Genomic DNA, 24,248 nt, shown 5'->3' on the forward strand with positions numbered 1-24,248 from the left:
CACATTCAGCTTCTCCTCTTGTTAAAAACGTACACTAGTGTGGTTCATGTGTCACAAGTAATGAACTGAAATTGATCCTTTATTATTAGATAAAGTCCATGCTTTATTCAGATTTCCTTAGTTTTTACCAGATGTTCTTTTTCTGTTCCAGAATTCCATCCAGGATGCCACATTACATTTAGTCCCCATGTCTCCTGAGGCTCCTCTAGAATCAAGGCTCAATGGCCTTGACTTTTAAGGAATAAGCACCAAGGGTTTTGTAGAAAGTCCTCCCACCGGGATTTGTCTTACTCTTTTTCTCATGAATCCACTGGGGTTAGGGTTTTTAGGAGGGACACCACACAGGTCGAATACCATTCTTATCACATCTCAAGGGTATAAGCTATCAGCATGACTTACCACAGCTGACACTGACCTTCATCCTGTGGCTGAGGGAGTGTCTGTCAGGTTTATCCATTGCAAAGTTACTCTTTCCTTTGCCTTTTTCCTTATTAACCTCTTTGGGAGACAGTCACAGGCACAGCCCACACTTAAGTGGTAGATACTTGTGTTCTACTTCCTCAAGAGGGTAAATGGAGTTTTTGATATTTGCATTTCACAATGAGGATATGTCTTCCGGGAACTTCTTCACTAACCAGATCAGTGGCCCATCTAAATTACATAACCACCCACAGAAGCATGAAATCACTGCAGGAGGAACCAAGGGTCTGTTTGGGATCCTGGTTTCCCCACACTGCTTTCATAACATACTGTATAGCACCCCATTTTTTTTTTTGAAATGAACTTACAGATAACACAAACTATGCAGAAGCAAATTTCCAAAAATATGTAAATTACTTAACTGTAATATGAAGCCAAAATAATGTCAAAGTAAATTATAATAAAATGCATTATTTTACATGCAAATTCCAAAGCCTTGCTACCCTAGAAGACAGACTGAATTACTCTGATATGTACACCTTACAAAAATCAGGGTTAATAACCCCAGTTGCTGAAATAATCATTCTAAAACTCACAGGAGAGTAACAGGATGCAGGTGTCTCTCGGGTCGGTTCCACCCGTTACACCCGCAGGCCTCCTGCACCTCGTGGCTTCGCACCCCCCGGACCCAGTGTTCTCCACTGCGGCCTCTGCCACTGGCCAGGAGAGAACAGGGCGAAGACACTGAGAAGGCACACGTGGTTTATAACTCCTCGGCCCAGAGGGGCACACATTGGTGAGAAATGCTCACACCACCACCCCACCGCCACTTATGGGAGGCTGGGGTACCAGGTTGGATAACAGGGATGAGGAGGAGACAGGATGCATTTAACACAGGGCAGTGTGGTCTCCACTCACCCAGAGCCAGGCCAGTGGGGTGGCTGCCACCACAGGTCAGTACACACACGTATGGACCACAGCTCAATGTTTTTTTAAGGTGTTTCTGCCCGTGGTGTGATTTTATTCTGAAATGATAACCAATACTTGTTACAATTTTGCAATAAAACAAAGTACAAACTTCCTCAAATTTCATGGTATTTGTATTTGTGGAATAGTCAGTTGATGAAATTGGTACAAGATGCTTTGTGCTTATATGGAAACAGAGCTTGCTTCTCTATGAGGATAATTATAAAGACACTGTCACCTGTATTATTCTTTGGCTAGACAACAACTTCTACATGGGCTGCAAGCAATACCTCACTCTGTGGAAAGTCTCCGTTGTGGACATATGATGCCAGTAGCTCTCCTCCATGGCAACCACTGAGACAAACTAAGACACCCGCTCTAGTTTTCAAATCCCCCAAGGAGGTGGGGTACCCCGATGGAGAACCACAAAATTAGCAGAAGAGAGAGAAGACAGATGTGGACAAAGAGACAAACTGGGTGGGTAAAATGAAAAAAATGTGGCAGAAGGTAAAAAAGAGGTAGATTACAGAAAGGAAAAAAGTAAGGCAGTCTGGGTACTTGGAGATAACTGAGGGTAGCTTTAAATTTATTTTTACCTAAACTCGGAACTATATCATTTATGCCAAATAGCACGTGCTGGATGTCAGTCAATGCTCAGCTGATGTTTTCCACGATGAAGAAAAACTCTGATGCCACATGTCACTATAGGGTTTAATTTTAATGGCATCCTTCTAAATATTATTAATATTAAAGGAATACTGTTATGGATGACAAGTAGGTCACAGATGTAGTTGACAATACCACACATGCTGCCATTTTTGAGTCAGCACAGACATAACTGCCACCAAATACTGCCCTTATTTATCCTGTCCTTTTCATTATCCCTTGATCAGGTTTCTTCACCTCAAGTTTAGGCTCTGCTAGCTTCAAGGGAAGGTGAGGGGATACATTTTATCATCCATCACACCCTTCCCTGATCTTTTAATGAAGCAAGTCACTTTCAGAGGCAAAAAAAACATAGAAAATAGACTTTTTTGATACAATTCATTTCAGAAAAAGAGGATTTGCTTTGCTTTGTTTGATTGTTTAATAAGAATTAATACTTTGCTAGCAGAGTATTAACAGAAGTGGGAAAGTTCTATTTGTCTTTTTTTTATTGAAGTATAGTTGATTTACAATGTGGTGTTAGTTTCAGGTAGACAGCAAAGTGATTCAGATATATAGATATATAGATATATATTCTTTTTCAGATTCTTTTCCCTTATAGGTTATTACAAAATATTGAGTGTAGTTCCCTGTGCTATACAGTAGGTCCTTGTTGGTTATCTATTTTATACATAGTAACGTGTATATGTTAATCCCAAACTCCTAACTTGTCCCTATTTGCCTTTTAAAATAAATTGCATGCCACATATGGGTCCCTTGCTCTCCACCTCTTCACTCTCAGAATTCCGTGCACTTGACTTCTGCTCTTTGCTTCCCCATCAGGCCCTCCCCATGTCCATCCTCAGAACCTGACACCACCACTGGGGAATTAATGCACTACAAGCCAGGGGAGGGGGCCGGGGAGGAAGCAGCAGGAGGGTGGGGTGTGGGGAAAGTGAGGCGGCAGGAGGGCAGTGTGAGGGCTGTGCCTGATGACAGGAGAACAGGAGCCGGGGTGGTCCAAGGACAGAGAGTGAAGCCTCTCCTATGATTCTGAGGATGCTCTGTGGGCAGGACTCTCACCATCATCTCTGGGGCTCTCGTGTGATTCTGGGAGTTAAAGTCCTGGCAGATGGTGGAGGGGGGAGCCTAGCCAATTAGCAGAGTTATCTGATCTAAAGATGAGAAGCCTGGTGCCTGAGTTAGAATTCAATGTTGATATTAGAGGATTAGAAAAAAATAAAATTCCAGCCTGCACAAGGAGTTGCATTGAGCTGAGCGATATCTCATTATTTCAGACCCCGCTCATTCAGAATGAGTGACCTCTGTTCAAGGACTGTAGCTATTATAGTCTCCTGTATCATTTGATATGAAATTCTTATTGTATTTTTCCACAAACATAAAGACGTTCATTAGTCATTTACTTACAAACACCATTCTAAATGCAACAGACATTGTTGTGCAGAAGTCTTAAGGTGATAGTAGTAAAATGATTGTTAAGAGAAGTTTTAAAATTGAATTGTTTCAATTAACACAGTAAAATTGACTTTCTATGTGTACAGCTGTATACATTATACATGTACAGACTCACATAATGAACACTACAAGCAAGATACAAACCAGCTCCATCACTGCAAGAACTGCCTCCGTGCCCCATGGATCTCTCTGCAGTCAAACTCTATCCCTAACCCCTGGCGCCCATGCACCTGTTCTCCAGGGAAATATATAAGTATGCATTAGCCTTTGCCTATGAGCTTCTGTCACTTAGAATAATGCCTTGGAGATCCATTTCAGTTGCTTAGCATATCGACAGTTTATTCCTTTTCATTGTTGTATAGTATTCCATTGTATGGATTTACCACATCTGCTCACTTCTTCTCCTGTTGAAAGACACTGGGGTTGTTTCAAGTTTCGGATAATTATGAATAGAGTTGCATAAACATTCATGAACATAGTTTTGTGTGAATGTACGTTTTTATTTATCCAGGATAAATACCTTGGAGTTAGCTGACTGTGTTACATAAGTATGTGTTTAACACTATAAACTGTTTTTCAGAATATTTGTACTATTTCTCACTCCCAACGGTATTGTGTGAGATGCTCCACAGCCCCATCAGTGGCATTTTCGGTATATATTTTATATATATGCCATTCTACTGGCTGTATAGCGATTTGTGATACTGTGGTCTTGAATTTACATTGCTAGTGAGGCTGAACATTTTTTCATGTGGTTATTTATCATTTACATATCCTCGTTGGCAAAGAATCTATTCATAAACACTTTAGCTCATTTAAAAAATATGTTACTCTTCACTTACTGTTGAATTTTGAGAGTTTTTAAAATGTATTTATTCTGGACATAAGAAGTGTGCCAAATATGTAATTTCAAAATGTTTTCATCTATAGATTTTTTCATTCTCTCAAGAAACATTTCACAGAACAAGCAGTTTTAGCTTTGAAAAAATCTATTTTTTGTTATTGTTTTTAATGAGTTCTGCTTTTGAGGTCCTGTCTCATACTCTTTACCCCAGGCAGGGAGATATTCTCATCTCCTTCTAAAAGTTTGATAGTTTCTATTTTACGTTTAAATACATGGTCCATTTTGAGTTAGTTTTTGGATAATTTGTGAGGTTTGGGTAAAATCTATTTTTTTTTATGTGTGGATTATCGTCCAAGTGTTCCAACACAATTTGTTAAAGAGAACACTTTTCTTCGTTGAATTGTCTTTGCACTTTGGTCAAAAATCAGTTGGGCCTTATTTGTATGTGTCTGTTCATCAGCATTCCATTCTGCTGCCTTGATCATCATGTCCACCGTTCACCATCCTTACTGTCCTGTTTACCGCAGCTATGGCGTAAGTCTTAAAGCCCGGGGAAGTGAGTCTGCTAGCATCCTTCTTTATCAGATTTGTTTGGGGTGTACTTGTTCCTTTGGCTTTCATATAAATTTTAAAATCAGTTTATCTGCGACTATAAAAATTCATCCTGGGATCTTGTTTAGAATTGTGATGAAATCTGTAGTATAATTTGGGGTTGTTTGACACCTGTATTATATTGAGTGTTCCAGTCCATAAAATCAATGTTTTTCAATTTAGTCAGATCCTTTCTGTTGCTTTTATTAGCATTTTCTAGTTTTCAGCATGCAGATCATGTCTATATTTCGATTGATTTATACCTATTTCATTTTTTGAAACTATTGTAAATTGTAGTCATATTATTTTAATTTACTTTTCAACTTCTTTGGCTGCTACCTAAAAATAGAAAACTAATTTTTTGTGTTGATCTTGCAACATGCAACCTTGATCAGCTCATTTGTTAGTTCTAGGAGGTATTTCTGTATATTCCTGTGGATTTTCTACAAGATCATGTGATCTGTGAAGAGTTAACAGTTTTCCTTCTTTCTTTCTAAGCTGTAAGCCCTAGATCTTTCATGCTTTATGTAATGGCTACAGCCACCAGACCTTGGAAGAAGCAAGGAACAGAATCTCCCCTAGAGCTTCTTGGTAAAGCAGGCCCTGCTGACACCTTGATTTCAGACTTCTGGCTTCCAGAACTGTGAGATAATAAATTTCTGTTGAGTTAAGCCACGCGATTTGTTTTAAGTCATCACAACAGCCACAGCAAATGCCAATGTTTGTTTCTGTTGATTTTAGTTCTAAATATTTCCACTTAGTTCTTTTATTCTATTTCTTTTCTGAGACCTTCTATCTGCTCCTGTGTGCTCTTCAGAGCCCTCAAATAGCTTTTCCATCTTTCTGTCCAGTTTCAATAGCAATATTCAATGAAAGGGACAGGGCAGAGAGTGAACTCTCCATCTTATCCTGAACCAAATCCTCCTAAAAGGATTTACATGTGATTATTTTTTTTAAAAATCACACTGTGATGATAATCTTAACAAGATTTACTCTGTAGTAGTAAATAGTGAATGCCTGATCCAACAGATGATGAATGCTGCAGTGGCTATTCTGTGCAATAGGGGCAGATGTGATGGTGCCAATCGTAATGGGCTGAAGCTCTGCAGAATCTTCTTCCATTTGTGAAAATCTCAATTTCAGTGGTCAAACATCATTCACTCCTAAGCAGATGGCACTACAGTAGATCAGGCTGGAGGAAAAATTTGAGAGGTTAAGAAAAATCAAAAGATACAAACATACACATAGACTTTATAATATAATACAATATCATATCATATAAATATATTTACTATCTTCTACCTCTAACTTGAAATCCTGTTGATTAGTGATTTTGCCATATTCCAGTCTCTAGCACTATAACCAAAATTTTGTAAAAATATATGTACGTTTGCATAGACAAAGTATGTAAATATAAGATAAACGTATACACATGTATATGTGTACTGTATGCATGTATATATATATACACACATATGCATTTATATGTGTGTGTGTGCATGTGTGTCTATAGACAGGGAGAGACAGAAACAGAGAGGCAGAGATGCTCTAGTTTTTACTATTTCAAATAAATATATGCATTGTAAGTGATGACAAAATAAAGTATTTGTTTCATGTCTGTAACTATGGCTTTTTAATTTTCTTTTCTTTTCTGCTTTTAGTTTAATTTAAATGTGATGGATCCCATTTGTCAATATAATTTTTCTTGGCAACTTTATATGTCATAGTCTATTTCGTGTGCTGTAATATCTTTTCAAACACGGTGGTCAAAGCTATCCAAAAATCAGAAATTTATAATAGATAAGTTACTGTATATTTCTTGTGAAAGGCAGTTTATTATTTATATGATTCATATCTATTAATTGAGTCAGGTTTTCTAAATACCTCTACTAGGAGAAACTTCTTCAGATGTGCATTTACAAATGGGTGTGATCTTAGAGGTAGCCTCTATTTAAAAATCTAAGAATTCTAAAATTGAACTTCTTTCCATTCATGTAATTCAGATATTTAACTAATTCAAAGTGCCATTTCATTAGTCTCCATTTCTGAAGTTTGAGTGTGTTTGTCCTGAATCTCAGTTCTGATTATTGCGTGATTCCAAAGAATAATTCTGTGCTCTAGTAAACACGGTTCTGCCCATTTGAACCCCCGAGCCTTTCTTTCCCTACTTTTATGATATCATTTCCAGCAGCAAATGCCGTTTGACTTGAGCAAGAACTTTAAGATCTTTTTCAGCTGCAATGCCTAAAATTTAAACCATCGCCTCTGGTCAGAAATGTAGACTTTAAAGCCAGGAGTTTCTACAAAACTATGAAAACAAGAAGCAAGAACGTACAAAGGTTTGGTAAGTTTATTTCTCCCATGTAAAGTGCCGTTTATGTCACTACCTTGTCTGGTACCTAGGTCCAGCAGCCAGTATGTTTGTGTAAGACTTGGTGAAACTGCCTCTGGGAGGCTAGAAGAAACCTCCTTTCTTGGTATTTTCATCTCTATCAAAAATTGCCTGATTTGAGGAAGTTAAGCTTTTTCAGTTAAAGAACGTAGTATTTCAATATTTCTTAGTTTTGTTTTGTTGTTGTTTTATATATATAAATACAAACCTAGGAATCCCCTGGTGGTCCAGTGGTTAGGGCTGCATACTTCCACTGCAGGGGGCATGGGTTTGATCCCTGGATAAGGAGATAAGATTTCACATGCACCCGGTGCAGCCAAAAATAAATAAACAATTACAAACCTAAATACGTCTAACACATAGGCATTGGGATAGCCAATGATATGATTTGATTTAAAAGCGAGCAAGGAAACACATGGACTCCTTGATTGAGGCTCTGTCCCCAAACAATGTTTCCACTGATGACTGAAGTTGACTTCAAACTCCAACGTCAACTGTTAACGCCTAGGCTGGTCATGCAGTGAGGACCTACGGGCTCAGAAAGTGAAGGAAGTTGCATTTGAGGAAGGAGCATTCCACGAGGATGAGAGGTCGGTTAGTAGAGGTGGTAAAGTGTAGAGAAAGGCACTGACCCAATAAAGCAAAAGGCAGTGGAAATGAGGGAGATTCCAGGAGAGGAAAGGGGAGGGTATAAATAGAGGGTGATCAGCTTTGGATGTGCCCTTTGATAATTTGAGATAATTTTGCTTAAAGCCAGAGGTGAATTTCCACATAGGCATCATTTCAAAGGAAACCACTCATCACTTGAGCCCCCCTCCACACCCCCCAACAGCTCTGCTCTCTCACATGCTGTGTCAAAACCCAGCTGTAAGAAAACCCCAAAACATGAATTGTGAAAATGTACTGCACTAATGTAAGGTCTCAATAATAGGGGAACATAGAGCGGGGGAGGGGAGAAAAGGTACATGGGAACTCTCTACAATTTTCACTCAGTTTTTTTGTACATATAAAACTGCTCCCCAAATAAAGGTTATTAATTTAAAAAAGGCAAAACCTAAGCTAACTGGAACCCATGGTAATGTCTCAGAACCAGTATTTTTCTGGACCAGCACTTATAAACAAAGCCATATCCCATGATCCAATGCCTCTGTCATTGGTGTCTGAGCCTCCAGGGTCTCCCGGTCTGTGTGTTCAACTATGAGGAATGTTATTTTTATTAGGGTTACTTGTTTATTAGGGTTGCTTGAACCAGCAGTGTGTTTTCTAGCAGCTGTATTTTACCCTGAAATAATCAGCAGTGACTTCCTGGTTGATAGCCTTAAGTTATTTATTTACGAATTTTTAAAATGCAAAAGGTGATCTTTCTCTAGAAAGTATTGCCTTTGGGAATTTTATGGACTTAGGAGAGAAGAACAAAGAAAACAAGCACTAAGAAGCAGGTGGCCTGGAGAAGCCTCACGGGGAGCAGAGAAAACACAGAGAATGGAGGGAGAAACGCTGTGTGATAGATAACGTGAATAGAGGAATACAGGGTAATAAGGAAAGACATAACAAGGTGTACCTAATGTGAGTTCCAAGAGACTTCCTAAAAGCTACCGAATGCCAAAATCAGTCCCTGTTGAAGCGTGGATGCAGAGCGTGCCGTGGCTGTGAGGAGCTCCATGAAGGGAATGAGGATCACAACACAGTCTGCGGTTACTTCTGATGTTGACTAAACGCCCGGATGGAGTCTACCTAAAGGGTAACTGACATCTACCCATGTTTTGACCCAGGTGTCCATGGATGGGAAGCAACTACCTCTGTTGGACACAGCGGAAATCCAGCACCCCTCTCAGGATTTAAATGTACAGAGGGATCCAGGCAGCCCTGTGCCCTTCATGGGAAGAGGACAGACCAGTGGAGGATTCCCACAGACAGAGAAGAGATGGAGACGAAGGTCACAGTGAACGCTATGTCTGGGGGTGCGGGAATGCTTTCGTCTCTGCCTGATGTCAAAGAACTCATTTATTATAAGGGAAATAAGTTTCAGATTGTCAAGCACTGCAAGAATTTTTACACACTTTTAAACTGTTTTTGCTATAAGAATGTGTGTGATTGTTATATGTTCAAACATAACCATGTTTGATTTTATGGCTTCATATGCTTTTATGAGTTTCAGGTCATTTTTGTATATTTATACTGAGCCCATAAAATGATTAAATAACTGTTCCTTGGGTGGAGCTTACGGCCACCAGGATGATCTGAAGGCAGCTTTAATGGAGGAATGCATGGATTCCATTTCGAGCGACAGAAACATTAAGAAAATGATTGATGGTTTAGGAGTGGCATTAATTCATCCATTTTATATTTAATGGAGGTGAGCAATGGTAAAAAGTTGAAAAATATGAGAGTGAAGTGAAGAGGAAATGAATTTTAATTATCTATGGAGATGGAAGGAAATTCAAGTGGGTTTTTTTGAGTTAGGTAATGAAAAGAAACTTGAGCAGGAACTGAACAGGTGACGAGGGACCTTGCTGAGGGGCACAGTGACATGGGTATGAGAAAATTATTTAAGAGAATTGGTATAAATAACTACCAGGTAGATATGTATGTACTGGTAACAAGGAAATCACTAGGATGAGAATCCCTGTGAAGGTTCACATTTTACCTCTGGGGAGAAAGCGTTGGAGTGGCAGGCTTCTAGTCATAATGAGACGTGGGGACCGAGGAGAGGACCCAGATTAAATGAAGTGAGGGGCAGCAGCTTTTATGAAGATTCATTCTGCACCTGGGCACAGGGGGCATAGGACTAACAACAACCTTGACAGCTATGCAGTATTTGTGTCTGAAATCAAAAGAAGGAATTAAAGTTCAGAAACTTCAATTCTGGCAACAGGATACAGAATTAGGAAGTTCTCCTGCCATAGTTGATTTACGACATTTGTCGGACTCACTTTGGGTTACTGCATGCTCAGTTCTGATTCCTTGTGTGTACCTGTGTGTGTCCTTTATAATTTGTGTGTCTTTGGGCAAGTTCATTTCACCTAATATCTTGGAAGGTTTTATTTTTCCTTTATGTAATATAATAACTCCAGTATATAATATCTATGTTAAAAGAATGCTGTAAAGGTTAGAAATTATGGTGATCAATAATTGGTGTTGAGGAGTTCAAGGGAAAATTCTTGGTTCTCAGTCTTACCTTGTCTAAATCATTTCTTTGTGAAGACTGCGTATGTCAAATTTCCAATTTAGTGATTTCTTCCACACTTTTGGACTTTGATCCGTGCCTCCAGGAAAGCATTGGAGGTGAACCTCCTTCTTGGTAACTTGAAATAGATTAAATGGAATCATTTGCTAGTCAAGCTCCCCACGTACTGATTAGGAAATGGAATGAGTTTGTAGATCTTCCTCTGATTCTAGAAAGAGCTATTATTTGTGATTCTACTACTTTAACTTTATTTTTCCTAAATGGCAAACTTTAATATTACTGAAAGTGACTTCCATTTAAATACCATTATGTGACCCAAAGTATTTGATACATTGTTCCTAAGAGAGCTTCTTGAAAATGCCAAATGTCTTTTACGGTTAAATGTTAAATATGTCTTTTTAAAATCATCTTTTTTGTTGTAGTTTTCTGGTTTTGCTTTGTTTGGTTTTGGTTTTGACAGGATCTGCCCTCACAGATTTTACCACAGTGAATAAAAATGTAAATTCTTCAGTGAAAACTCTTTAAAGAAGACAATAACGATGCACATATTTTAAAATCTATTTTCAATGGATATTTTTTAAAAATTGTGCATCAGAATAGTTCCATATGAAATACTAAAATTGTGTTATTCCATTCTCAAGACTTTTCCTATTTAAAAATATTCCTTATCGAAATTACAATTTAGTATGAAGAAAGGTACCAACCAAATGCTTGAAGTAAGTTTACATTTTGTTATTTTAAAAGACACCAGCAGTTATTCCTGGGTGTGAATAGAGAAAACCATTTCGAAGTGTTGAAAATCTACCTGTAAGCTCTGGAGTAGACGCAATTCTCATCCCGGGACTGTGGGTGAGTGAAGGTCTAGGCGAACACACTACTTTTCTGCTCCTCATTTTTTTTTTTTTTAACCAATATATAGCATTTATAGATAAAGTGTTATTTAAATGTGTGCTATCCAGTTTCTTCTTGGGTGATGGATAAACTAACTCGGTAAAGCAGAACATCTTTCTTCCCCTCTTGCGTGTGTTGGGGGTATGGCTCCCTGGAGGATGCTGCCAGGAGGGCCCTGGTTCTTCAGGGATGAGTGTCAGGGGACCTCTGTGGGCAGGCGGGGCTGACCCGTGTGAGCCAGGCTGGGAGGTGGGAGGGAGGATGATACACGCTGGGGGCAGGGGACACGGCCTGGCTGCAGCCGGGGGTTCCAGGAGACCAGTCCTGAGGAAATGTCCCCACGAGCCTCACTCAGTCCCTTCCTGCCCCATACACAGCTTCCTTTTTTTATTTTTTTAAAATTAATTTTTGTATTGTGGTAAAATATATACAAGGGAAATTTTGTTCTGTTAACACTTCTTATGGGTACAAGTCAGTGCCACTAATTAGGGAATTCCCTGGCAGTCTAGTGGTTAGGACTCTGCCCTTCCACGGCAGGGGGGCATGGGTTTGACCCCTGGTAGGGTAACTAAGATCTGCACAAGCTGCGGGGGTGCCGGCCAAAATAAATAAATAAATAGATAGATAGATAAATAATTAATTAACAGTAAAGCTATAATTCAATGTTTTTTAAAAAAATGCCATTAATTACATTCCCATTGTTGTGCAACCATCCCCCCATCTATTTCAAAAACTTTTTCATCATCCCAGACAGAAACTCTGTACACAGTAATTGATACAGTTATGGGTCAGGGGCCAGGTTGGTTCCAGGAACCCTTACAGATACCAAATTTTGCTGATGGTTATATAAGTCTCTTGTATAAGTAGGACACTCAGCCCTCCCCTCTTTATCCCCCTGGCAGACGCAGAACATGTGGATACGGAGGACCAGCTGCATCTCCCCGCCCCCTCCCCCTCAGCCCCCAGTCACTCTAATCTACTTTCTGTCTCTATGAATAGGCAAAACGTCTTAATAAACCTTTGCAGAAGACTAGGAAGCAAGTAATAGAGAAAGATAAGGGGGGAAATATATATATATATATGACTCTGCATTCAAAATAAATAGCTGGGAGTTTGAGGAATAAAAAGAACAGAAGCTCAGGAGAGGAGGAAGACAGGTAGCCTTCGATCTTTTTATTCTAGTTAAAGCATTATTATTGGAGGAGTGATATTTTATGTATAAATTCGACTTTAACTTTTTAGCTTTCTGGGATGTGAGCCCACAAATGCTTTACATTAGTGAATTTAATATCTGTGACATATGTGTGGATCTGGGTGTGCGAGGTTCAAAAAGGAACTAAGTTCTATGTCTGTCTTGGCTTGGAGCCAGAAATGGTCAAAGCTGTTGAGAGGAAATCCAGAGATTCAAAAACAACTCAGGAGACACAAAAGTGTATTAGAGTCAAACAGATCCAGTAGAGGGAGAAATAAAAATCCTGGGAATGATATGGGATAACAATGTGTTCTGAAGGCTGGAATACACATAAACATGTGACTAAACATGTTAATAACACAGTAATGAGGATGGTATCTGTGAAACTTCAAAGCAAAGTGACTGGCAAAGCCTAACTAACCAGTCCATGTTCCCTTTCTTTTCATCCTTCATTTCTTTTATTTCTGACCTTTGTTATTTTGAAAGTTAACCAGTGAACCATGCAAATACTTTCTGCTTGGTGCATCTAGAGATGGGCAGTGAACCACACACACAGAAGCCCATGGGATGGTGGGGAGCTGAGACCATGCTTAGTGAACAGTGCTGGTTTGTCTGTCCAGCTCTGTTTGCTTCTCTTTCCTCTGAGGAATTGTTCTTTTTTTAATTTCAATCATTTATTTCTAATGGAGGCAGAAAATGCTGGTCCTTGCCTCTCAGAGCTTGAGTCGCGAGTTCAGAGAGTGTGCACGGGACCCAGCAATACCATATGACGCATGATAGGGAAGGTTACCACGTTCCCCTCCCCTGGGTTACTCTGGATCTAGAGACAATGTGGTGTGTATGCAGAGTCTCAAAAATAGTTTCCTGCGGGTTACTTTGGCTTTCCCAGGCTACACGATGGGGGCTCTGTATACTTCCTTTTTATTTAAACTGGTTCTATTTGGGGTTCTATCTTTGCAACTAAAGTGTCTTGAGCTTTTATCTTATTGAGTAAAACTCTGTCCTTCAGTTCTGTGACTGTCTTCGTTTGATTCTGGCCGGATGAATTAAGCACCTTATGTAGAGTTAGTCTCTTCAAACTGTCGGCCCTTCTAACAATTGTAACAGTCACGCCACGGTCGTTTTCTCTCAAGCTCTTCCAATCATTCCTCATATGGTATAGACTGTAAATATTTGCCATCGTGAAAAACTTTCTTTGCATTGGATGTGTCAGCATCTCAGATCTCTCCTAGTGCCTTAACACGACTGTTTTGTTCCATCCACCCCTCAACTTTGGACTGTAGGTCATTATTTCTTCTCACTCTCCCTCTGAGATCTCATTCCTGAACCCTGACTTTGATAATCATACTCAGTGATAATCTCTAAATCTAGGTCTGCAGTTCACACTTCTTATTGCTTTCCAAATCCATAGAGTTTGGCTATTGAATATTGTCTCATGAATTAGCAATTTCAACTTCAGTACAAAATTTGCCATCTTTATTTATCCAAACTTGTTCTATTCCTACAGTCTCAGGCTTAATAAATCATCTATCATCCAACAAGTCACCCAATATCAGACCTTCAAATAAGTCTAGTTTTTCTCAACCAGGGTCCTCATCTGATTACAGAATATAGGAAAATATTTTCTCCTTTATCTCAAGGACAGAACATAACTATGCCATTCTAGATGCATAGGACATAAATCAATTAATTATATACCATGAGTGCTTCAAGACATTAGGACTTAATCTTTCATGGAAAATCCACTATCAATATTTGTTTTACTTTAAATGTTCTCTTTTTTATTTCATTTCTCTTTATTTCCATTACCACAACTTTAGTTTGGCAAGTACAATTAGTTTCTTGAATTATTGAAATTGTTTTCAAAACAATCTCCCTGCTTTATGTCTTGTCCTTTTCATTTATCACACAGTGTTATTTCTAAAATCATAATTGGATGTCCCATCACAAATCCTTCCATTATTTTGTAATGGAATAAAATTATCTTGGGACACACACTGTGATGATGCTTTGTGACTTGTTTATTTTTGTCCTATGCTGCTGTATTATAAAAACTGTCTGAAGTGAAAACATAGGTCATGTGTATTAGACAAAAATTAACCCCAAACTCTAAACTCACAAATTGAGATATTCTTTGGCAAGATTTCTGCTTAATGTTTCTGGGCTTGACCAATCTGATGTCTGATTCTTACGTAAATGTTTTTAAGAGTGAGAATTTTCAATAAAACAAAGTGATTAACAATATTCAACGTGATGCATCAAAAAGTTAACATATATTAACAACTCTAGGACCATACCACTCCATGACATGGAGATCAGAACTCTGAGAGCCTGTGATCTCCATGACAACCCAACTTGGTGGAACCACATTGGCAAATGTCTTAGAATCATCCCAGAGACAACTTCTAAGACCTGCCTTTGATTTTCATCCTCCCAAGAGCAAATACTTTCATAGTCTCAGTATTTGAGCAGTGAAATTTGTCTGAAAACAGTAATCTTTGGTAACAAACAAAAACAGGAATTATTAGAAATTGTGGTTAAGCTAAAATTATTAATGGGATGGATTGAGAACCGGGCTTGAAAAATGGTCAGGAATGAAGGTGCTCCAGCTCCAGTGAAAGAAACAACCTGGGCAGGAGGCAGCTACTGTACGCTTGGCTCCTCCATTGTAGCCTATTGCACCTCCGATGGATGCTCACCACCTTCAACACCATGAGGAATTCCAAAACAATCCCAGCTTCTATGCATTTATGTCTCTGACAGGAAGTTCTGCCTAGAGGTTTCATTTGGTCCACCTTCAGTTATGTGCCTCTGCTGCTCTCAGCGACAGGTTTCAAGGAAAGTAAATATTTGTGGGATTTTTTTTTTTTTGCCTTCTGGAATGCAAAGAATCACCCTCCCATCTACTGAGTTGAATAGAATTTTGGATTGTTAAGGGGTTCTGATAAAAAAAAAAGTATCTTCTATAGTTTACTCCTTTTTATGAAAGTCCACCTATACAATTATTTCCATATTAACTCCCCCCCATAACTTTCTTCAATTAACTTCATGGTAACTTCATTCTCTCCTTCATCCCCTCCCAAAGGCAGACCCAGGTTGTCTTAAGAAACTCTCCATAGCCAGGTACAGAGCCTCAGAGTGACATCCATTTCATAATTTGCATTATTACCTCATCTCAACATCCAAAAAGCACTGGGGCAAAGGGTTTGAGAGAATTGATCAGAATAGGTGACAGCCTTTTCCCCTTTAAGTCTGACATTCTGTTCTCTAACTCCCAGGATATTAGGACCTGACTTGTTTATCTATCCCTTCTCTCCACCTCCTGTTCCCAAGCACTATGCCACACCAGCAGCACTGACCAAGCTCAATATATTCTGAAAAAATTCAATTCTAGTTTCCCTATCAATGTGGAAATGGATTCAAACAAGTTTGTGGATATTCACCCCAGTTAGGAGGAAACCTTCTTTTCCTTTGAGTCCTGTTATCTTTTCTTTCAGTACCAATTGCAGAGGTCAACTATCTGTGTCTCTTTATTAAATCAAGCCATTGCCTGTATCACTCTTCTAGAATCATTAATTGACGTAACCAAAATGCTGAGACAACTAAATGCCACCAGTAGAAAAAAGGATAAATAAAATGGGGTTTATTTACAATGGAACAACATACAGAATTGAAAATAAACAACTACAATTATCTACAACAACAAGAACAAATTTCACAAAATAATTTTGAGTGAAAGAAGCCAGACTTCAAAGTATACATATTTTACATGAGTCCTTATTTTTGTAAGGTTTGAAAGACGAGCACACATATTTTATGGCATAGCAGGTAGGAGAACAGTGTCTTTGAGTAGGAGGGAAGAGGTAACTATTGGGTGTGGCTACATTGCAAACAAAATAAAGAAAAGTCTCTGTCCATGGAGCTTATCATTGAGTTGAGGTTGACAAGCAATACGCAAGCAAATAAATAAAATATATGCTGCCAGTTTGTGATAAGGACAATGAAGGAAAAAATCACATAACTAGAAAGATACAAAGTGTCAAGGTAGAAGGAGGGTGTGAGTGGTGTGCAAGTCGCTAACTTTAAATAACGTCTAGAAAGATCTCATGAGAAAGTGTAATTTATACAGAGACCTGAAGGATTTGAGGAAGGCAGTTGTGAGTGAGACTGACGTAGCTGAACAATTTTAGGCAAAGGGATGCTGTGTTTCTCAAGCTTTACTTCAGTTACTCTGATGTAAGTAAGGTGGTGGAGGTGAGTTGGGAACAAGAGGGCCAGAAGGAGGAGGGGACAGCCGTGCAGGCTGGCAGTGACTGTCACAGCTTACGTGGACACAGTGGTGTTGAGGGAGGGGATGGGAAGAGTTAGCCAGATTCTGGGTAGATTTGGAAATTGTAACTTATAGGATTTGGTGATGGGTTGGGTATGGAGTATGAAGAGTCATCAAGAATAAACACAAGGTTTCTTTGGCTTAGGCAACCAGAGAGAGCTTCCATTTCTTGGTGGAAAGATCAGGACTTTGGTAAGGACTTGTAAAGTTTCAGATGCCTACAAGGCATTCTGATGGAGATGGCAAGGATGCTGTTGTTGACATGATTTCAAACTCAGATGAAGTCTGAGCTGGACTAAAATTCTAGCGGTCTTCAGCAAATATGTGTGTTATTCCACACCGTGGAGGGAATCTCCAAGGGGGTGGCTGTAGATAAAGAATAGAAGTCTAGGAACTGGGTTTGAGACTTTTTGGTCTTAAAGTTCAATGAGGTGGTAAAAGACAAGCAAGATAGAGCTGAGAGGAGCAGAGAGTAAAGTAAGGACACACAGGAAGGGCGGGATTGGGTGAAAAAAGTCTTCTACATCATGAGCCATGGGAAACATCATTGATAGGTCAGCAAGGTGAGAACTGGAAAGTGACCCTTGGATTTATCAGTGTGGAAACAACTGGTGAATCTGACATACATGAACTTTGTGTAATGTTGGGGTAGAGCCTAAGTGTAATGGATTAACTCTAAGTGGGGGTGAATCATTCGAGACCCTGAAGATAGATAATAATTTCATAGACATTTACTCTAAAATTAACAAAGAGATAGAATAATAGTTGGAGGTAGGTGGAAAATGTAGATTTTTTTTCAAGATAGAAGAAATTGTAACATGTTTGCTGGTGAAAATTAACTCACATTGAAGGATAATATAGGAGAGAGAGGAGAGGATTTCTAGTGTAATGTCCTTGAATAAGAGAAAGAGGATGAGAAGGAAAACTCAAGTAGAGTACTTGAAAGGGACATAAGGGATCCATTCCTGGTCATGAAAGTAAAACTATGTGGCCACAGGGGTAAGTGGGATAACATGGCAGCAGGAATACAGACTCTCTTCAGGATTCTCTCTCCCTCTTCTTCCCTGGCTTCATCCTCTTCCTCTCTCCCAGTCTCCTTTGCCAGATTTTCTCTAAACCCAGTGTCTTCTTGCTCACTGTTTCTTATTAGATATTAACATGGCTTCATCTTTGAACCCCTTCAAACTTCTGCACACATGTTACTGCTCTTTGAGATACTCTCTGACCACCATATCAAAAATGTCCTCCCCTTCTTATTTTCATTTCCTGCTTTATTGCTTCCTTATCATTTAGTAGCCATCTAACATATTACATACTTTACTTACCTATCTTATTCAGTATCTACTTCCTCCACAATAAAATTGAATGAATGAATGAATGAATGAATGAATAAATGATTTGATCTTAACTCCATTCTTCGTTTCTGCCATAAGAGAGCAATTGCTATGGGTTGGTCATTTTGTGGTATAGTTATGCCTGGTTTACAACAAACAGAAGTTACTTTAATAATATACATTATTGATATTGATAATATTAGTTTAACTTTCCCCCAGGCACAACAGAAAATAGAATTATTCTTAAACTTCCAAATGAGCTATGCATTAACCTCATATCAAAATCAGACAAGGAGAAACAAGGAAATTTATAGAATAATCACACCTAGCAATCTAGATACATAAAACTAAAATAATATTTAATAGGTGCTTGGAAAAGAATGATGGTTTATGGTAAACTAGGACTTATTTAAAGCTTTCAAGTTGAATTGCTTCATTAACAGACTAAAAAAGAAAAAAAATGAAGGTATTATCTTTATCATAGATATTGAAAAGCATTTGATGAAATTCAGTACCCATTCCAGATTTGAGTATACATATAATCAAACTAGAAAGAAAATTTAATATGTTAAAATAATCCTGCCAGAACTTAAAGCAAATATTATACTTAGTGTTGAAACAGTACAGGAAACCAGCAAAACAGCATGTTAAATGTCAGCACAGCCATGGGACACTGAAGGGGCCATTCTATTCAGTGTAATAAGGTAAATTCAAATGTCAGACTGTAAATCTGGGAGGGAGGGGAGAAGTAAGATATAATAAGTTTAGTTAGTAAGATTATCTACCTATAGACCTGAAAGGAGTCACAGAAAACTACAGGATATCTAGGAATAAACATGGCCAAAGTTCTATATGGTGTGCATTTAAAATTTTAGTGCATATCCTTTTTAAAAAGACTATGGAATGTTATATCATGTTCATAAACAGAAAGACAATACTTCAGTGTTAACAGTTTTCTACAAGTTGATATCTGAATTCAATTAAATTTCATTCAAAATCCCAACAAGGCATTTCTATAGCACATGGGTCAGGAAACTACAGCTCTTGAGTCAAATCCAATCCACTGCCCTGTTTTGTAAGTGGACTTGTACTGGAACACAACCATGGCCATCTGTTTAGAGAGTGCCCTCGGCTACTTTTGCACTACAATGGAAAAGCTGAGTAGTTGTAATAGAGACAATATGGTTTGCAAAGTCTAAATATTTGCTATCTGGCCCTTTACAGATAATGTTTGCTGACCCTCAATAAAGAAGAACAATGTTCCCATACAGGCCAAAGTCATTCATAAAAAAGAATAACAAGAGTATAGTATAATACCTGTACCAGGTATTATCTTAATATAATTTTGTAATAAATAATTGATTCTGCAAAATGGAATAGAAAATAGAGTCCACAAATAGATCCATGCACGTGGAAACATGATACGTGCCAGAGGAGGCATTGCAGATCAATGCTGACTGATATTCTGCTCAATAAATGGTGATGGGAGAAATGATTTCTGAGTAGAAAAAAATTAAGTTGGATCTCCATTTCACAGGAAACTCAAAAATCAATTTCAAGTGGATTAAAGTGTTGATTCTGAAAGATAATTCTTTAAATTATTTGAAAGAAAATGTTCAGAAGAAAATACATGTCCATTATTAAGATCTTAGTGCACCTATATGGATTCACTCATGGAAAGCCCTCTGAAACATAGTGGTAATTTTTTTAAATGCATGAAAATACATACACTTTGGTCCCATTAAAAGGAAAAAGAGCAGAGCCTAAACCCTATACACAAACAAATACACATCTGCAGACAAAAACAAAATCAAAAACAAAAACATGAAAACGATGTGGAAGCAGTTACCCGTGGAATGTCTGTACCTGGGAAGCAGGTGGATTGAAATTTTTGCCTTAATATGTCTTTACTGTCAGATTTTTTTCCTAAGCGTATAACTAGTTCAAAGTTAAGATGATAAAAACAGAAAAGATCAGCCCTCGGAGCTGATTCTTTTCTCTCTCTTCCTTCTTGCAGCTGAGCCATCAGCATTTTCCCTTTCCTATTGTTCTAGCCATCACTCTCACTTTTTACTGGTTCTTCATTCCTTGCAACTAAAAAGACAAAGACCACTACCCACCCCATCCCCGAAGTTTGGGTCAGAAATCAGAGGATTAGGACACAGGCAGGACGTGCCTCCAAAGCCTGCCGTGGGGGAAGGTCTTCAGTCTCAACCATTTGGGGTATCTTCTGTGCTCTCTGAATTCCAGTCTTCTCATTTTATAGGTTGGGGCCGATGCCTCAGTGAAACTTTAAGTGGCATTTGTTCCTTTTGCATTGTTTCTTGTGCAGAAATTCCCCTAGAAGACCTCAGGCAGTTGGATGCCTTGTTCCTGGGGCCAAGTACCCATTCAACAGCACTAACAACACCACTGGTGAAGATCTCTGGAAACATTTATTTTCTCAGTCAGTAGAAAAATTCTGGAACTCACAAAATTGTCAGAAAATTCCAGAGTAGTTTCTAGGTTATTTTTGAATACTGCTAGTACTAAGGAGTATCCTACTCATCCAAAAATCCATTCCAGTTTTTTAAGTAGCTCTAATTACATAAAATTATTTCCTACCATGAGTGGCAACTATCCATGAATATTTACCCACTGTTTATAACTTGAGCTTGGGCTCCAAAGCAAGGATAATCCCTCCTCTGCATGACAGATGTCTAAGTTCTGAGAAGGCTGTTGGATGGTCAGAGATTTCTTTCCCAGGTTCACCTTCGACGGGTTTTCAACACCTCTTTTCTATCTCCCTCATTCTTCTGCTCCTTTTTTCTTTATCCAAGATTCCTCTCATTATCTTGATTTAGTTGAGTCTGGGCAGGTTCTTGGCTGAACTCTGGGGAAAATGGATGTTCTCCCATTCTTTACAATCAGAGGACGAATACTAATCATCTTGGTCTGTAAATCTGAAGGCTCCTATAACAAAGCAAGCACCAGACATTCAGACAGCTGATGCATTCACTGGAGGTAGGTGAGATGAGATTCTCAGAAATGGTCCCCTGGCCTGTGACCAATCATTTGAGAGGTGATTGTGCAGTGGGCAGTTCATAGCAGAAGGAGAAATGGTTACTCATCTTTAAGAGAAAGATGGTGACCTTCTGTCTTGAACTGGGCACGACTAAATGAATGACATTGCAGCTTCCATTCACCAGGGCTGGCTGCGCCCTGGAAGCAGCACAGAATGGAAAATGCTGTTTCTCTTGCTGACTGGATGCTCTCCTGGTACCCTGGGGACGCCCCCGGCTCATGCTGTCACCCCAATGCCTGTGTGTCTGACTAGAACTGGCCTGCATTTGCCTGTTTTCGATGTGGTTCATTTGGTTTTATTCTCAGTTCATTTTGTTCTTGACTTCCCTAAGAAGCAACCCTCTAGTCTATTATTATCTAATTACTTCATGATCAAGGTGATGTTTTCCTCAGTCAGCATCCTCTGTTCAAGGTCTCTGTCACCAGTGAATACCAATGACTAAGCCAAAGGGATGACTGTTTCCTGTAAATACTCACTAGAGATGGTCGAAGCATAGTAGTGTGTCTCAAAGTGACAGAGCAACTCTTTTCAGCAACAATTCTATATTTCTGTTCTCTGCCAATATGTACTTCTTAGCATATAAAGACTATAGCTGTGTTTCATTGTTTTAAATAGCGCAAGTCTCTTGTTTCACTCGATTTCAAAATATTGGATTTCTATTTTTTCTAATCTTATATACATTGGATGTTTTCTGTTGTTTCATTGGAAAATAGTTTTTCCCCATTAGGGAAATGCCATATGTTTAAGTGATAAAACTTCCTTCTCAGATGTTTTACTTCTTCTTTAAAAATACAGTAACTAATTCATTCACATGTAAAGACCTTTGCAAAATCCATCTCGCCATTTTTAAAAAGAAAATATAATTCTTCTTCCCACTTCAAAAAAAGGTTGTAAATCATACCAGTTAAACAGATGAAGGCAAATGATTGTATTGTGACCCTGGTGACTGGACTCAGAAGGGGCCTGAAGAGAAATGTTACACCAGGGATCTGGAATGCTGTCCCAGACAAAGAGATAACTCCACATACATCCTTGGGCCTGACAGCTGCCAATGAAATAAATTGATCTCTGCTCCCTTCCTGAAAAAAGTGTCCAGGGTTTGGGGACTCTGGTGCTGGCCACTCTGACAAAGAATGCCCAGAGGGAGGCAGAGAGATGGCTAATGATTGGGCACGTGTCTGCCTAACTGCACTGTTTGGTGTGCGCTGTGAAGCGAAGTCGGCTGGTGGAGAGGAATTAGGTCCTTATGGGAGGTGCCCAGGTAAAACACTGGCTGTCACCACAGTTCCTTTATGCTCGGGCTCCTCTGGGTGTTTCTGCTGCCTCAGTTTCTTTTCCTCCTAGAAAAGCAATTCCAGTTTCCTTTAAACTCTGCCCCAGTGGAATGCTCTTATCTCCGTAGTGCCATCCTGTGTGTTAGCTTCTGTGCAGAGAGAACCAGTGTTGTTAGGATGGGAAACAGAAGTCCAGAAGCAACATGCAATTCTAAATCACTCTGTCCTGACAGAAGAGAACTGCAGGATCATTACAAAAACATGCAAATGAAATTAAGAAACCATAGTTATTCATCTTGTAAGACACAGAGTCTATTCTGCAAGGAGTAAGACACAGTTGCTGGAAGAAACTAGTCAAGGGTGTTAGTCCTTTTCAAAAGAGCTGTAAAACTCCAATAGGGAAATAAATGATGAATCCATGTGCCTTTAGGTATAATAGTTGCATACTTGGTGTCAATAAGAAGGAAATCTGCAGCTCAATACTTGGGCATATTCACAAGTAGGTCAAAGGCAGTAGACTATTTCTAGTCCCTAAACTAGATGGGACAGAACTTGCAATGTCCTACCATGCTTACCTCGTTTAAAAATAAAATGTGCCATAATTTCTGTCTTCCAGTGTTTTATCTTACTGAGAAATCACAATGTCTATAGGAAGCAATGAAAACACAAACTATTCAGGGATGACAATAGTAAAGGGTGATCACTTATAATAACTAAGAATTATTACCTTCGCTATGTTCCATATATTCTTCCTAGTGCTTTGCTTATATTATCCCCTTTAACCTTCACAAGAATCCCGCGAAGCCGGATGCTATTATTAATCCTGGTTTAAAAAAACTTACTTAAGCACAAAAGGGTTAACTTGACAAAGATTTCAGAATATTGAGAAAATCAAAATTCAGTTCTTTAGAATTACAGAGAGGCATTAGCTTGGAAAACCGTGGTCACAATATATCTCTCAAAGAAGAGCGGGTAGGAGCTTGGAGTAGGTGCTGCCGTGGAGTCAGGAGATGTTGGAAGCTCTCCGTCAGGAGTGTGGAGAGTAGGGTGTGCCTGGAGTGTTTCTAGAGAGCCATGTTTCTCAATCACTTCTTCAACCAGGGTCATCTCTCGGTAACACCTTCATATGATGTTACATTTCACTTGACTGTAAATTTGAAGGCATGACTAAATTAAATCAGTGGTATTTTTGGAGAAAAAATATTTTGGTCATACTTTAAACATATACCGGACTTCCCTGGTGGCACAGTGGTTAAGAATCCGCCTACCAATGCAGGGGACTCGGGTTCGAGCCCTGGTCCGGGAGGATCCCACATGCCGCGGAGCAACTAAGCCTGTGCACCACAACTGCTGAGCCTGCGCTCTAGAGCCCGTGAGCCACAACTGCTTAAGTCCGCGTGCCTGGAGCCCGTGCTCTGCAACAGGAGAGGCCACTGCAGGGAAAACCCCGTGCACCGCAACGAAGAGTAGTCCCTGCTCACCGCAACTAGAGAAAGCCCAGGCGCAGCAATGAAGACCCAGTGCAGCCAAAAATAAATAAATAAATAAATAAATAAATTTATTAAAAAAACATATACTTTAGTGAGGACATTGAGTTAGTTTGATTGTCAAGCTTTTCTATAAGTGATAGATAGTGTAAAAG

General features: G+C 39.1%; 1 pseudogene; it reads right to left on the bottom strand.

Annotated features, from left to right (window-relative positions):
* The window catches only part of LOC133097051 (shugoshin 1-like), a 31,320-nt pseudogene extending 7,607 nt beyond the window's left edge, over window positions 1–23,713 (bottom strand).
* Window positions 23,714–24,248: the final 535 nt, after the last annotated feature.

Source organism: Eubalaena glacialis, chromosome 8 (genome assembly GCF_028564815.1).
Source record: "Eubalaena glacialis isolate mEubGla1 chromosome 8, mEubGla1.1.hap2.+ XY, whole genome shotgun sequence".
Taxonomy (NCBI): domain Eukaryota; kingdom Metazoa; phylum Chordata; class Mammalia; order Artiodactyla; family Balaenidae; genus Eubalaena; species Eubalaena glacialis.